At 40.4% G+C, this 12801-nt stretch overlaps 1 non-coding gene across 1 annotated transcript; it reads right to left on the bottom strand.

Annotated features, from left to right (window-relative positions):
- Positions 1-4687: 4687 nt before the first annotated feature.
- trnar-ccu (transfer RNA arginine (anticodon CCU)) lies at positions 4688-4760 on the bottom strand. Its single transcript has one exon. It is a non-coding gene; the product is annotated as a tRNA-Arg (tRNA).
- Positions 4761-12801: the final 8041 nt, after the last annotated feature.

Here is a 12801-nt window from a genome sequence, read left to right as displayed (position 1 = left end):
TGATGTGAATCTCCTGTTCCACCACATCCCAAAGTTGCTTTACTGGATTGAGATCTGGTGACTGTGGAGGCCGTTGGAGTACAGTGAACTCATTGTCATGTTCAAGAAACCAGTTTGAGATGATGTGAGCTTGGTGACATGGTGTGTTATCCTACTGAAAGCAGCTATCAGAAGATGGTGCACTGTGGTCATAAAGGGATGGCGAGCAACAATACTCGGGTAGGCTGTGATGTTTAAATGACGCTCAGTCCAAATGAAGCAGTCCAAAGTTTGCCAAGAAAATGTCCCTCACAGCATTTCACCACCAGCATCCTGAACTATTGATGCAAACCAGGATGGATCCATGCTTTCAAAGTAAAAGTTTTTCTCTTTGCATAGAAATTTGATTCGATGTTCGAGTTTCAAGCTTCAAGCTTCAGTCGAAGCGTCTCGTGTGGAAATCCTGAGGAAGGTAGTGATAGATGGGGCTTGAAGGAAATAAAAAGATCCCTCTCTCTTCTTTTATAGCAGTATTGTGGTGAACTCTAATGTGTTGTAGCCTCACATTACAATACATTTAACCACACACGGACCTTTAACAGGTAAACCTCAGAGCTACTGATGTGTTCTTACCCCCTTGAACCCTTGTGCCCTCTTTTTTCCCTGTTGCTTTAATTTAGTAATCATTTTAACTGTGTTACATGATTTGTTTTTTGCAAGAAATTTCCTTTTTAGTAAGATTTGTGAAATCCAACTTGAGCCACAATCAAAATGATCAAACCTTCAATTAGTTTTAGGATTTTAACCATTTAAAATCCTAAAAATGTTTAATTATCCGAATTACTAATTTTTTTTAAACGAAAACAACAACAACAAAAACTAAACAGAAAAAAGAAAGAAACAACAGAGTCTTGGACATGTCAGCAACAAAAACGATTTCATTGTAATAACATTTTTTGATACTCCCTCTCGACACCTTTGTGGCCAAAATTCCTCATTCACTTCCATTGCAGTATAAATACATGCACTGTCTAATCTTAGCATTTAATTTTACGGTAGTGATATTTGACAGTTTGAAATCTCCTCTTGCTGCGAAAGTAAAGCAGTTTGATCCTAGAACTTTGTCCTCATTCATGATTTCATTATGTTTATAATCTATTGCTATTTCTTTTCTCTCACTAAGAGTTGTCAGACAGCCTCCTGATTTTCCCGGGTTCTGCTGTCACTTCCCTCCCTGAGCCTGGTTCTGTTAGAAGTTTCTTCCTGCTTAAAGGGAGTTTTTCCTTCCATCTGTCACCAAGTGCTTGCTCAAAGGGGTCCTTGCGATTGTTGGGGTCTGCATTGTTGTAGGTTCTTTACCTTACAATACACAGTAAAGTGCCTTGAGGCAACTATTGTTGTGATTTGGCGCTATGTAAGCAAAACTGAATTGAATTTAAAAAGGGAGGGTTAACTGGTTACTATATATATGGTTTATGCAAGTAAACTATATAAACTGAAAAAGAAGACTGTGTTCCTCTTTGACAATATTGCTTTAAAGAAAGCCAATTTAAGAACCAGTCAGGACAGACTAAAAGAAGAGCTGTGGTTTTGAGACTGGCTCTATATCAAACTGCAGTTGTTAGGGGGTAAACACAGCCTTCCTAGCTTAAATGTTTTAAGTATTCACATCTGATTTCTGTCGTCCTCTTTGCTATTCTGTGATGCAGTATTTAAAGGGTGGGAAACCTGGACTAAGTGAGATGTCAGATTTGAGCGCCACATTATACGTGTAATAACAGTTTAAGGATATAATCCATCACTGCTGTCCTGCGTCACGTCAGCCCGTCGAGTAAGGAGGAGTTGGGGGGGGGGGAAGAAGTTGATCCGTCTGCCTGGGTCATCGTTTGTCAACGTATTAGATGACAAATAATTGGTCATTCATCAATAACAATAGATGAAAGCTGAAATGATTTATTGCCTTTATGACAAAAAAATGGGCTGGCTGTGAAGATGGTGATGATGAGGACGATGATGGAGCTCTCAGGTCAGCCAAGCAGAAAGACGAGAAGGAGGGTTTAAAAAATGAGCAGATGTTGGAGGAAAACTAAGAGGTAAACCTGGAGGAGGAATAAATATTCTACAGCAGCATCACCAGCACCCTTTGAGAAGTTAAAAAGCTAAATTCTCCCTCTTATCTGGTTGAGGCTGCTCTGCCATTGACCAGCTATCAGGTCATGATGGATCGCTCCAGCCTGACGAGCACAGTGCAATCCTCTTATCGATCCCCTCAGATCCCTGCTTGATTACCACCTCAGTGTGATACTGACAGAAGCCCTCTCTGCTCTCTGCTGCTATCAGGACTGCTGTGGACGACGTTTGGGATTAAAGCTGAAAATACTGATGTTTACACTCTCTCCAGTTTGCGATTGTGCCTCCCAGAATGATCAGTTCTTGGTCATGCATGTAAACAAACAGGATTTTAGTTTTCTATCTCATGGTTGTCATGTTTAAGAAAGAGAGAGGACCATAAATGCAGAGCTGTAGGCGGACATTAATTTAAAGTCTTTTACCGAAGGAAAACCAAAATCCATGAAAGAGCACAGGAATACTGTGGAACACAGCAAGCTAAGGAATAGTTAACAAAGGCTAAGAGGAATAAAGAGGATAACATGATAGAAGGCTAAATGGAAATGAGGGCTATAAAAACTAATCAAGAAAATGGGACTGAGGAATTTAAAACTAAACACTAAGGCTACCAAAATAAAACAGGGAACGCCTAAACAGGGGAACATCCCGGTGTTACCCATTGTCAAGTCTCCGTCCGTGAAGTCAGGGAAAAGTGAAATAAGGAATTCAACAAACTCATTTGTAACTGTAACAAAACACACAGCCAATAAAGAAATGACAGAAGTCAAAATGCTGTCGTACACGTACTGTCATTGCTCCAGGCTTTTGTAATCCTGTCCCCCCTCCTCCTCCTGTGTGCTCCTGCCTCTATCATCTTGTTCAAGCATTGGTCCTAATGTGTTATTCATCCTGTTTTATTTTGAAGGTTTGAACCTTGTACTTTTGTGGATTCCTGTTTTCACACTTTAAAAGGTCATAAAACACCTGTAAGATTGAGCGTGTGCGGTGTGCGAGGCACAACCTCGATGGAGCCAACTAACAAGAGACAGCTGAGACGGCGCTGCTGATTCAGTGATTCAGTTACTTCTTGGTGCTTGATGATGAAGTGAAGCTCCTGATTATTTGTGGTGTAGGTTTCTTTTATAGTCACTGATTGCTGTAGACAACAGCGTCTGTCACCAGCCAAGAATAAGTGGATTACAGTGGTTGGCAGGCCCGTCCCCACTGAAACCTCTGAAAATTAGAAGATAAACCTTTTATTTTGTCTGTTTTTCAGTGTATAGGTTTCTTTTTTTTTAAATTCATCTCCAGAAGAAGCTCCAAAGGCTCTGGCTCAGACTGAAGACTTTCAGGTGCTTTTGTTTGAAATATCTTGAAGTCCAAACGCTTCTGCGTTGTCTCATCTTCGTTTCTAAATGTCTAGGAGAGACATTTTTGTGTTCATTTGTCAGAGTATCTAATAATGTTTAGAGGACGGGAGAAAGCGCCTCTGTGCCTGTCACCGTCATGGCAGCTGCTTCATCTGCGCTGAGCACTGAGCCAGCCAATGAGTCGCAGCTATCAAAAGTCATAATCTCTGTATTTACGTGGCCGGTAGCCGAGCTGGCAGGTCTTCAGTCACAGAACAAACTGGATCCACGACCTGCCAAAGCGGCGTCCGAATCAATAGATCCAGTTACAGTAAGAGGCCGTTTATCTCATCATCTCGGAAGGAATTACTGCTCGCTCAGTGGCTCTCTCGTTGCATTCTGGGAAAGCTGACAGACGCTGGGAGCTCTGTGGCGGTGGCGGAGGGTTGTTGAACGTGTAGGTAGGGGTCCAATTTTGAGGATAAATGATAGTGGATTTTTGTACAGCCACTGGAATAGGAGTTTGCCTTTCTTCATTTATTTTTAACAGTTTTATTTTTTATTTTCTGCTCAGTTTTATATTCATTACTCTGCTTTTCACTGGATTGTCTCTTTATTTGTTGTCTTTTGTCCAATCCTGCGTTTTCTTTTTTAAATCTCCTCTTAGTTTGTGATTTCAGCCTTTTTTCTTGCCCCTTAACAACATTAAAACTTTCCACATTCCTTGTTTCTTCTGCACTTTATCCCCAAAATTTTATTTCAGTGTAATGTTTTTTAATTGATAGTTAAAAACTGCCTCATTTATGATTCCTTAGGTTGAAGTTCAAACTGAGTAATCAGAATGGAGGAGAAGGGGGATTAAACTGACTTTGAATCTGACATAGTTGTCGGTCGGAGTATTTCAAAAACAGCTGATCTACTGACGTTTTTCAATGATCCCTGGAGTTTACAGAGGTGGTGGAACAGCAGATTAACATCATGGATGTGCAGCTGATAAACATGCAGAAACTGTGATGTTGTTATGTCAACCAAAATCTCTGAGAAATGCTTCCAGCACCTTGTTGAATCTGTACCACAAGGTATTAAAGGTGTCCAACCAGGTACTAGCAATGACACGTCCAGTGAGTGTATAAATGAACTATTCAATTCCAGTGACAACTACTAAAAAGCTTTGCAGAGGATGATTTTCAATCCATCAACCTCTGGGTTATGGGCCCAGCACGGTTCCACTGCGCCACTCTGCTAGAAATCACCCCAGATGGGACTCGAACCCACAATCCCTGGCTTAGGAGGCCAGTGCCTTATCCATTAGGCCACTGGGGCTGCTCTGTTTGTTGCTGGTGGTCCTAGCAGATTCACATCATGAATTTGCAGCTGACAAATCTGTAGAAATTTTGTGATGTTTTCATGTAAACATGGAACAAAATCTCACCTTTTTGAAACTGTGTCATGAAGAATTAAGACGGTTCTGAAGTTAAAAGAAGGCCAGAATGAGCAAGCCATACCCAATGAAGTGCCCAGTCAGTATATTAACAGCTATCCAAGTATATTTGGAGACTAATTTCAGCATTTTTACCCCCCCCCCTCCCAATGTCCTGATGCCATTACCGATCGATTTGAGTGGATAAGCCCAGATATTTTATTGTGAAAGTTCAGACTCTAGTAACTTAAATTTCATTCCTTGTTCTGTTTGCTTTTTTGAAGGAAAAGGAGACAACACTGGAGCACACCTAATACGATTCAGTAGGAGCACAGAATGTAAAAGAAGCTTCACTAACTTAAGATATATAAGAGATGACATAAAATGCCTGGAAACAATTTGAAACTGGACTTTTCCTTCATATTAAAGAACACATACAAATACAAACAAAGGAAAAGAGACACATGACACTATACTTCCATACATACTCAGCAACTTAACTGTGAAAGCCTTCCACCTTTCCTCTCTCCTCTCCTCCTTCTTTCTTGCTCCCTCACTCCTTCCCTCCTCTGCCCTCGCCTTTCCTGCCCTGCGGTGTCATCTGGACTTCCTTGCAGATCACGGTCTCCTCTCTTCTGCTTCTCTGACTTCTGTAATTCTGTTCACTCTCCCCTTCCTGAGTAATTGAAGTAATTTCCCACCTTGGCTATGATGAATGTGTCCCACGCTCCCACCGTGCCCTTCTACTTTAGTCGGCCTAATTAAAGAAAACATTCCATGATTGCCTATTTTTCCTCGAGCGTGACAACCTATTATTCTCCCCAGCACCTGATTAGAGAGTTATTATGCTTAGATTTAGATTGATTTAACCAGGCAGCCTAATAAAAGACTACTTGGGTTTTGATTTAAAGTGGGGGAATTGCAGGTTTTGGAGCCAGTCACGGTGTGTAATTGTTATTACTGGTTCATGATATGGTGGGTAGGGGAGTTCTCGAAATTGAATTAGAAAATTAGAAGGTCAGTCTGCATACAACAGGTGACATTTTGGGACATTCTTGCCACGATAGAGCTGTCAGGAGGAGGAACGTTCGTGCACAGATTTGTCCGGAGTGATAAATCACATCCATCACAGCCTGCAGAAACTGACATATTTCTATCAAAGCAAGATTAATCTCTCCATCAGCTGCACAAACGCGGCTCATAATCATCGCTGAGAATTGGATGCAAAATGGGTAAATTGACTGGTGTTTGTGTTGTGTTGCTCTGCCATGGGTTGATACTGTCTGAATAAGAGCCCTGTGGGAGGATACAGACACATAACCCAGCTGCTCGAGTTGCTGCTTTGTTGGGAGGATGATGTGAGTTAAAGATGGACCAAAGGCTTTTGTAGGTCAGTATGAAAACCTTTTGTTAGTTCAGGTAGTGTCAAAACCTGCAGTTCCTCTAGTATTCACCTTGAGGCTGGCTCCAAAAGTGAGTCCATCCTCACAGACTCTCGTGTAAATGCTCAGGAATAAAGATGTTTACAAGTTTACAAGGTACAAATACAATTATGGTCTCAAGACCTATAGAAGAAGCTCCTATTATATCAACCCATCATCCACAAATGATAATATCCCAGACATGTTGTGTGGGATTTAGGTCAGGTCAGCCTCTGGGCCAGCCAATGATATCTGGCAGTGCTCATCCTGTTCCTCCCTGCACAAAGGAGAACATACTGGACCTGCTCATGGATTAAGGGTCTTCTACGGCCCCGTCCAGCTCTCCAGGAGTTGGACCAGGAGTAACCACCTGTCTCCTTGAATCTCCTCCATGCTCTTGAGACCTTCTGGTAATGACAGGCAGTCCAGTTCAGGAGGAATTAGACAACCTGTGTAAGTTCTTGCAGGGTCCAGGTATTGCCTCATGCTAGCAGTAGTGACATTGAGCTTAGATAAATGCAAAACTTGGAGGGAAAAATATCAGTGGCAGTGGCTGTAAAACCAGTCATATTTTGGAGTTGTCACACTATTGCCCCTCTAGTGCAAGGCAACTGAAATGAACAACCCCCCTCTGCTACTTAACTGACCAGATTAATATCCCAGATTTTTTTTTTATCTGGGATATGCATATGGCATAATTTGAGAAGATCCAAAAAACTTTCAATCCTGTGCACCCAATTCTTGTTTCTTAAAGTCATTGTACAACAAATAATTAAAAGCCCAAAACTACCATGGCATTCATGACTGTGATGAATGGACGGAAACTTCTGAACACAACTGCATTTACAAAAAGTTGATTCTGGTAAGCTGGACGTAGCGTTTTCAGTGGGAGACACATTTCGTTACTCATCCAAGGAACTAATTCACCCTCTTCTTTAGATTAAACCTTTTGGCAATTTCCTTACCTGGATGACTGATCGTGCATTAAGACATCTGTATTTAGTGCCTTTCTTAATGGCACTTCAAAGGCTAGATAATACAAGTCTTCATCTGGGGCCTTTCAAGGACTCATGAACAACACTGAAATCTGTGTTAGTAGATGCTTCCAGAAGGATACATTTTAAAACCGTCCCTGAGAATATTTGTTTGGTACCTGCTGCATCTCCCACGTGCTTTCGACCCTCCCCGCAAAGCTGACTGATGGCTGGCACTCTCCGTGGCCTCGCTCAGATCTAGTTAGCATAACTGCACTTACTGACGCGGCTGAGCAGCTTTTTGATAAATGACACGATTAGAGGTAAAATGAACAATTTGACTCGGGCCACGCCCCGAAAGCACAGAGGCTTTACACCCGCTGTCAGAGGGCCGAATCGAGTTCATCTTTCATGTCTGAAACCCAGCAGTGTCGCACACAGGCTGGTGTAAGCTGTCTTTGACATGTACTCACTGTTGGGCTTATTGGCAGTCACTTCTTCACTGTCACTGTGAGTAACGGCCACGTAGCGCAGCGCTGGAGATTGATATATGAAAAGATGAACTGACTGATGGCTTGACTCGGAGATACTGTAGGTGAATGAATGGATATTTTAAACAGATTAAACAGCATTGTGTTTGAGGTTGATAAATAGCACGAGGACAGCGCAAACAAATTAACTGATTAGTTTTTGAGACACTTTTCTAATTGAGAACCGAAAACAAACCTCGGCTATATTAAAAGTCATTTTTGAGATTGTTTATGACATTTGAGTTCATCTGAACCGAATGAAACATGTTGGCTGCCCAGATTAGTTAAAGTTTCTACCTCAGTCTAAACAGATTAAGGGCAGGTCTGTTAGCTCGAGAAGCTGTGCAGCATTTAGCAGTACAGAATGGGATATTACACTGATGAATGATGAAACTCAAAAGAACCAAAAACAAGCGTTGCATGCAGCAACTAAAGGGTACAGTTTAAAATATTGCCGTTGACAAAGCTCCAGGTATGTGATAGATCCTCACAAGGCATCCTCACAATGTTGTGATGAGTCTCAGTTATCACATATAGACAGACGCCTGGTCAGGACCCTTTGGATACCCCTAAGTACTATTTTTCCATGTGCATGGTTAATGTTGTGAATATTATATAAACTACCTGCAAAGATTAAGAGAAAACACAAGTAAAAAAAATGAGAAGAAAGCTCCCAAAAGAAACAAACTGCTGTGAGAAGTGATGACGCTGCTGCACAATCCTGCAGGATTGTTAGCTCGCAGCATTTAGTGCGGCAGCCGCTGATGACTCCGATGCTAAAGAAGGCACTGTGTGAGGCCACTGACTTGTGATCAGACGGCAGTGTTTGACGGTCTGGGTTGCAAACACGTTGGTTTTATCAGTTTAAGACGTTTCTGACAAGAGCAAACACCAGATATTAGCGCTGTAATATAATATCGTTTCAATTAACATTTCAATTTTGGACGTTTTCACACCAAAAACCTTTCTTTAAAAAAAAAAATCTTTACTTAAATTAGTCATTTCTACAATATTAACAATATAGTAAATAAAACTGGGGAATAAATGACTATGTGGATGTCATTAAATGCATCATAAAAAATCATTGCATGAAAAATGGTTTGAACTTTTTTTTCAATTTCTTAGGATTTTTTTTAAAATTTACACATAATAAAAAATTATTTACCTTTTATTCCCCTGTTTACGCCTTTCATTTAACTCACATTTTCATTTCTACATTTATTCAGCCATAATTATGTATTTTCTGTGTTTTTCTTTAAACACACACTAAATAAATCCAACATTTTAATTCATAAATTAATAACTTTATCAATATAATTAAATGGGAAAAAATTGTTGGTCAAATGAATACAAAATAAAACAAACATAATGAAGAAAGTGAAAACTTGTGTATATTAAATATCATATTATCATTATTATTTTTTTTATTCATGCATTTTCTATTGCTGTAGCCAAACAATTTCATTGTAAACTGATAAACATATTTCCGCTCCTTTTTTAAAATTTATTTCTGCACTTTTCTGGTGCACGTTTGCAGGATGTGACCGTCTGCAGGTCTGTGATTGCATCGGCATGCCTGGTTGCCTGTTACAGTATGTATGTAGAAGGATCCTGGGCTTGTCCCCTTTGCAGTTTATTTGTTACATTGGTTATTAAAGCTGTCTGCCATCTGGCAACAGAATGAATGGGAGCAGTCGGCGGCCAGTAAATTGTGCACAGATAGATCCTCTATTTGTCCAGCCAAGCAGCAAATATAGACCTGAAGTGGCAGAGGAGGAATGGAGTGAGATATGGAGGGAAGGAGGGAGCATGCTGAGGAGGGAGGAGGCAGAAATAAGCAGCAAAGCTGAGGCTGAGATTTTATTGATACTCATGCCTCTGTTGATTCTGCCAGCAAGTCCAAATCTGGAATGTTTCTCATCGATTACTGATCAGTCTGATTTTCTGCAGCCTGATCATAGCATGAAAACAGAGAAAGACAGACATGAATGTGACTTTGTTTATGGCATAAAACAACAACAACAAAAAAAAAACCTTGTCCTTACCAGATCTTAAAATTAGATAAATATAGCTTGAGAAGGACAACAACATATTGTTTAACCCCCCTCAGAAGCAAATAATTGAGACTGTTGCTTTCTCTGTGACACTATTAGTCTGTCACATTGTTGTGGAGGGATTTTGGATCACTCTTCCCTTGCTTCAGGTCATTGAGGTGTGCAGGCATTCATCTATGCACAGCTCTTTTAAGGTCCTACAACAGCATTTCAAACAGGACCACGACATATTACACTGATTCTTTTCTTTATCATTTTGTTTTATATTTATTGTGCTTGTCCTGGCCCAAGCTTCAGACAGATGTCCTCACATTTGACTCTAGAATACTTTTATGGTCAACTCAGTGACTGCAAGGTACCCAGGTCCTGTGGCTGTAAAGCAAGCACCTGCACCACCATGCTGACAGCTGGTATGATGTGCATTATGACCAAACATCTCCACTTTGGTTTCGTCTTTTCAAAGGACATTGTCTTCTGAATTCTTGTTGTTTGTTCAGATGCAAGTTTGCAAACCTACGCCGTGCAACCATGTTCTTTTTAGAGAGAAGAGACTATTTCCTGGAAAAGCGTCCAAGCCACATTTGTTCAGTCTTTTTCTAGTTGCACTGTCATGAACATGCTAAATGAGGCCTGTAGAGTCTCAGATGTAACTCTCTGGGTTTTTTGCAGTTTATCTAAACGTTAAGAGGATTGTGGCACTGTGCTAACACACACCTGAATGCTGCAAAAGCTTAAGCTTTTATAGAGGTGCTCACACCAGCTTATGATCAGTTACTCAAGTGCATTTGATTAGCAGCACCTGCTGAAGTTGAGGAGTGGGACATCGGCCACAAATTTCCAATAACGACAAATCCTCGATATATAATGTGTCTGGTTTTGCATTAAAAACACAGAATGTTGTCCAATGCAGTCAAATATGAAAGGGGTACAATCAATTCAAATAATACATCTTAAAGCACAAGAAAAATTGACATTTATAGCTTGGATTTAAAGGCGGAAGACGGTGAAGGGAAGGAAAGACGAGTATAAAAAGGCAGAGGAAGAAAAAGAGGAGGAGGGAAGAGAACAAATTAAATGCTACAGAGAGAGGCAGCAAAGGAATACGAATAATCCACATTGGAGTGAAAAAGCAGGGAGAGAAAGAGAAATCATATGTATGATGTTTATTAAGTCTTGGATAAATGAGACGTTCCAGCAGCCGGCTGGACGATAAAGCCAAACATTAAAAATAAAGAGATGATTTCTTTAAAGGATTTATAGCACTCTAAAGTCACTGATGATCACTCACTGAAGACTTCATTATTCCAATTAATGGGCCCCTCCGCTACTTGACCCGACCGTCAAAATTAGTGGCAAGAAACCTTTAAGTCAGATGGATGAACTGCCACAGCCTCGCCGGCTAATTGGCAGCCGCAATCAAGAGCGAATATGTATCAGGAGAAGAAGAAGAGGTTTAATATATTAGCAGAATAAGAGAAGAAGAAGAAAAATGAGGCTGCGAGGAACATGGCAGCACCAACTGTCTGGATGTCAGTGGTGGAAAAATGGTGATGGGGAGGAGAGATGGAGCAAAAGATGATTAAGAAATCAAAGCGAGCAGAGCTAATGTTTTTGAGGAGTTGATCAGACTTTTGAGCATCATAAACATTCATCTCGGAGTCGGAGTGTTTAATTTTGTGAAAACTGACCAGTTTGGGTCTGATGGATATGATGCACTTTGTGTAATTATATAGGTTTTTTGTTTTTTTTAAGACTGGGTGACACTTTAATTTTGATTTCCATACAAGTACGTATGACTTTAGTCTCACTGCTATTATCCTGCTGAGCGCTTCTTATGTTTAAGTTGTGTTTGTCTTCTCCTTATTAATCAAAGTAATCTTTGGGGCAAACAAAACCGCATTAGCAATTAGAATAAAGTTCTCCCGCTGTTCTGAAACTCAAGCCTGCATTCGTGATCATCAATCCTCGTGAAGTTGTCATTTTCTAATTTGCTGCGAGAATAGGACAGAATAAAATTGGCGGTGGCGATGGCAGTTCTTTTGAAAGACCGAGGCCCTTTATGCAGTGAGATGAAATTCAGTCGCACATCTAATTAACTTGTTGACAAAAAAAAAAAAAAAAACATAAAAAAAACAAAGGCAGTAAGATTTCAGACACCACTAAATCATAGCAATCCGCTCCAGATGTGGTCTGAAAGAAAAGTGGGGTTTGTTTGGATCAGCAGGGTATCCTTTTAATCGTCTGGAAACATGGAAATGGGTCTTATGATGGCACAAGGCTCCTCGGTGAAATGTAAAATGACCCCCACAGGTCGTCTGTGCAAAGTTTGCTTTGCAACCTTGTCGTATACAAAATGGCATCGGGGTCTGAGAAGTAAAGGCAGTCCAGATGTACCATAGATCTCAATTCATTCCAGCAAGCGGTGACACATCAGATTGGAGTAAGACTATGAGAAACGAGTTCATGGTCTCGGTTGCTAGTTTCAAGTCTTATTCCGTAAGACAAATTATGGCCCCATAAACCCCCAAAAATAAGGACCTAAAATCAAGGCAGGATTGAGTGCCAGACCACCTTTTGATAGACCAGACGCTACTGTGTGACATCAATGTCTCACTCATTTCATTGCATTTAGTTAAAAACAAACAAGACAGCCAAAAACCTTCCTGTTTATGGTGTTTATAGCCTCACTTATTAGTTTCAGGTTTTATTTAATACACACATGATGTTTATCCAATAAATTCTGGAACCATTTCAGTGTTTGCAACAGCTTTCAATTGTATTTGTGGTTCAGGTGAAAAGAGATTCAGTCATTCTTTATTAGAAGAACAAATTAAACTTCACTGCTCTTATTCTCGTCTGCAGCCTGCAGGAAAACACATTGTTTTCTTGAATGAGTGAAAAATACTTGAAATATACCTGGGTGGCTTTCACAAGGCAGCGTGTGGGAAGGACTACACTGGATAAT

The sequence above is a fragment of the Astatotilapia calliptera genome, chromosome 23 (assembly GCF_900246225.1).
Source record: "Astatotilapia calliptera chromosome 23, fAstCal1.2, whole genome shotgun sequence".
Classification (NCBI taxonomy): Eukaryota; Metazoa; Chordata; class Actinopteri; order Cichliformes; family Cichlidae; genus Astatotilapia; species Astatotilapia calliptera.
Note: the sequence above shows the minus strand (reverse complement) of the source record. Positions and strands in the feature narration are given on the sequence as shown.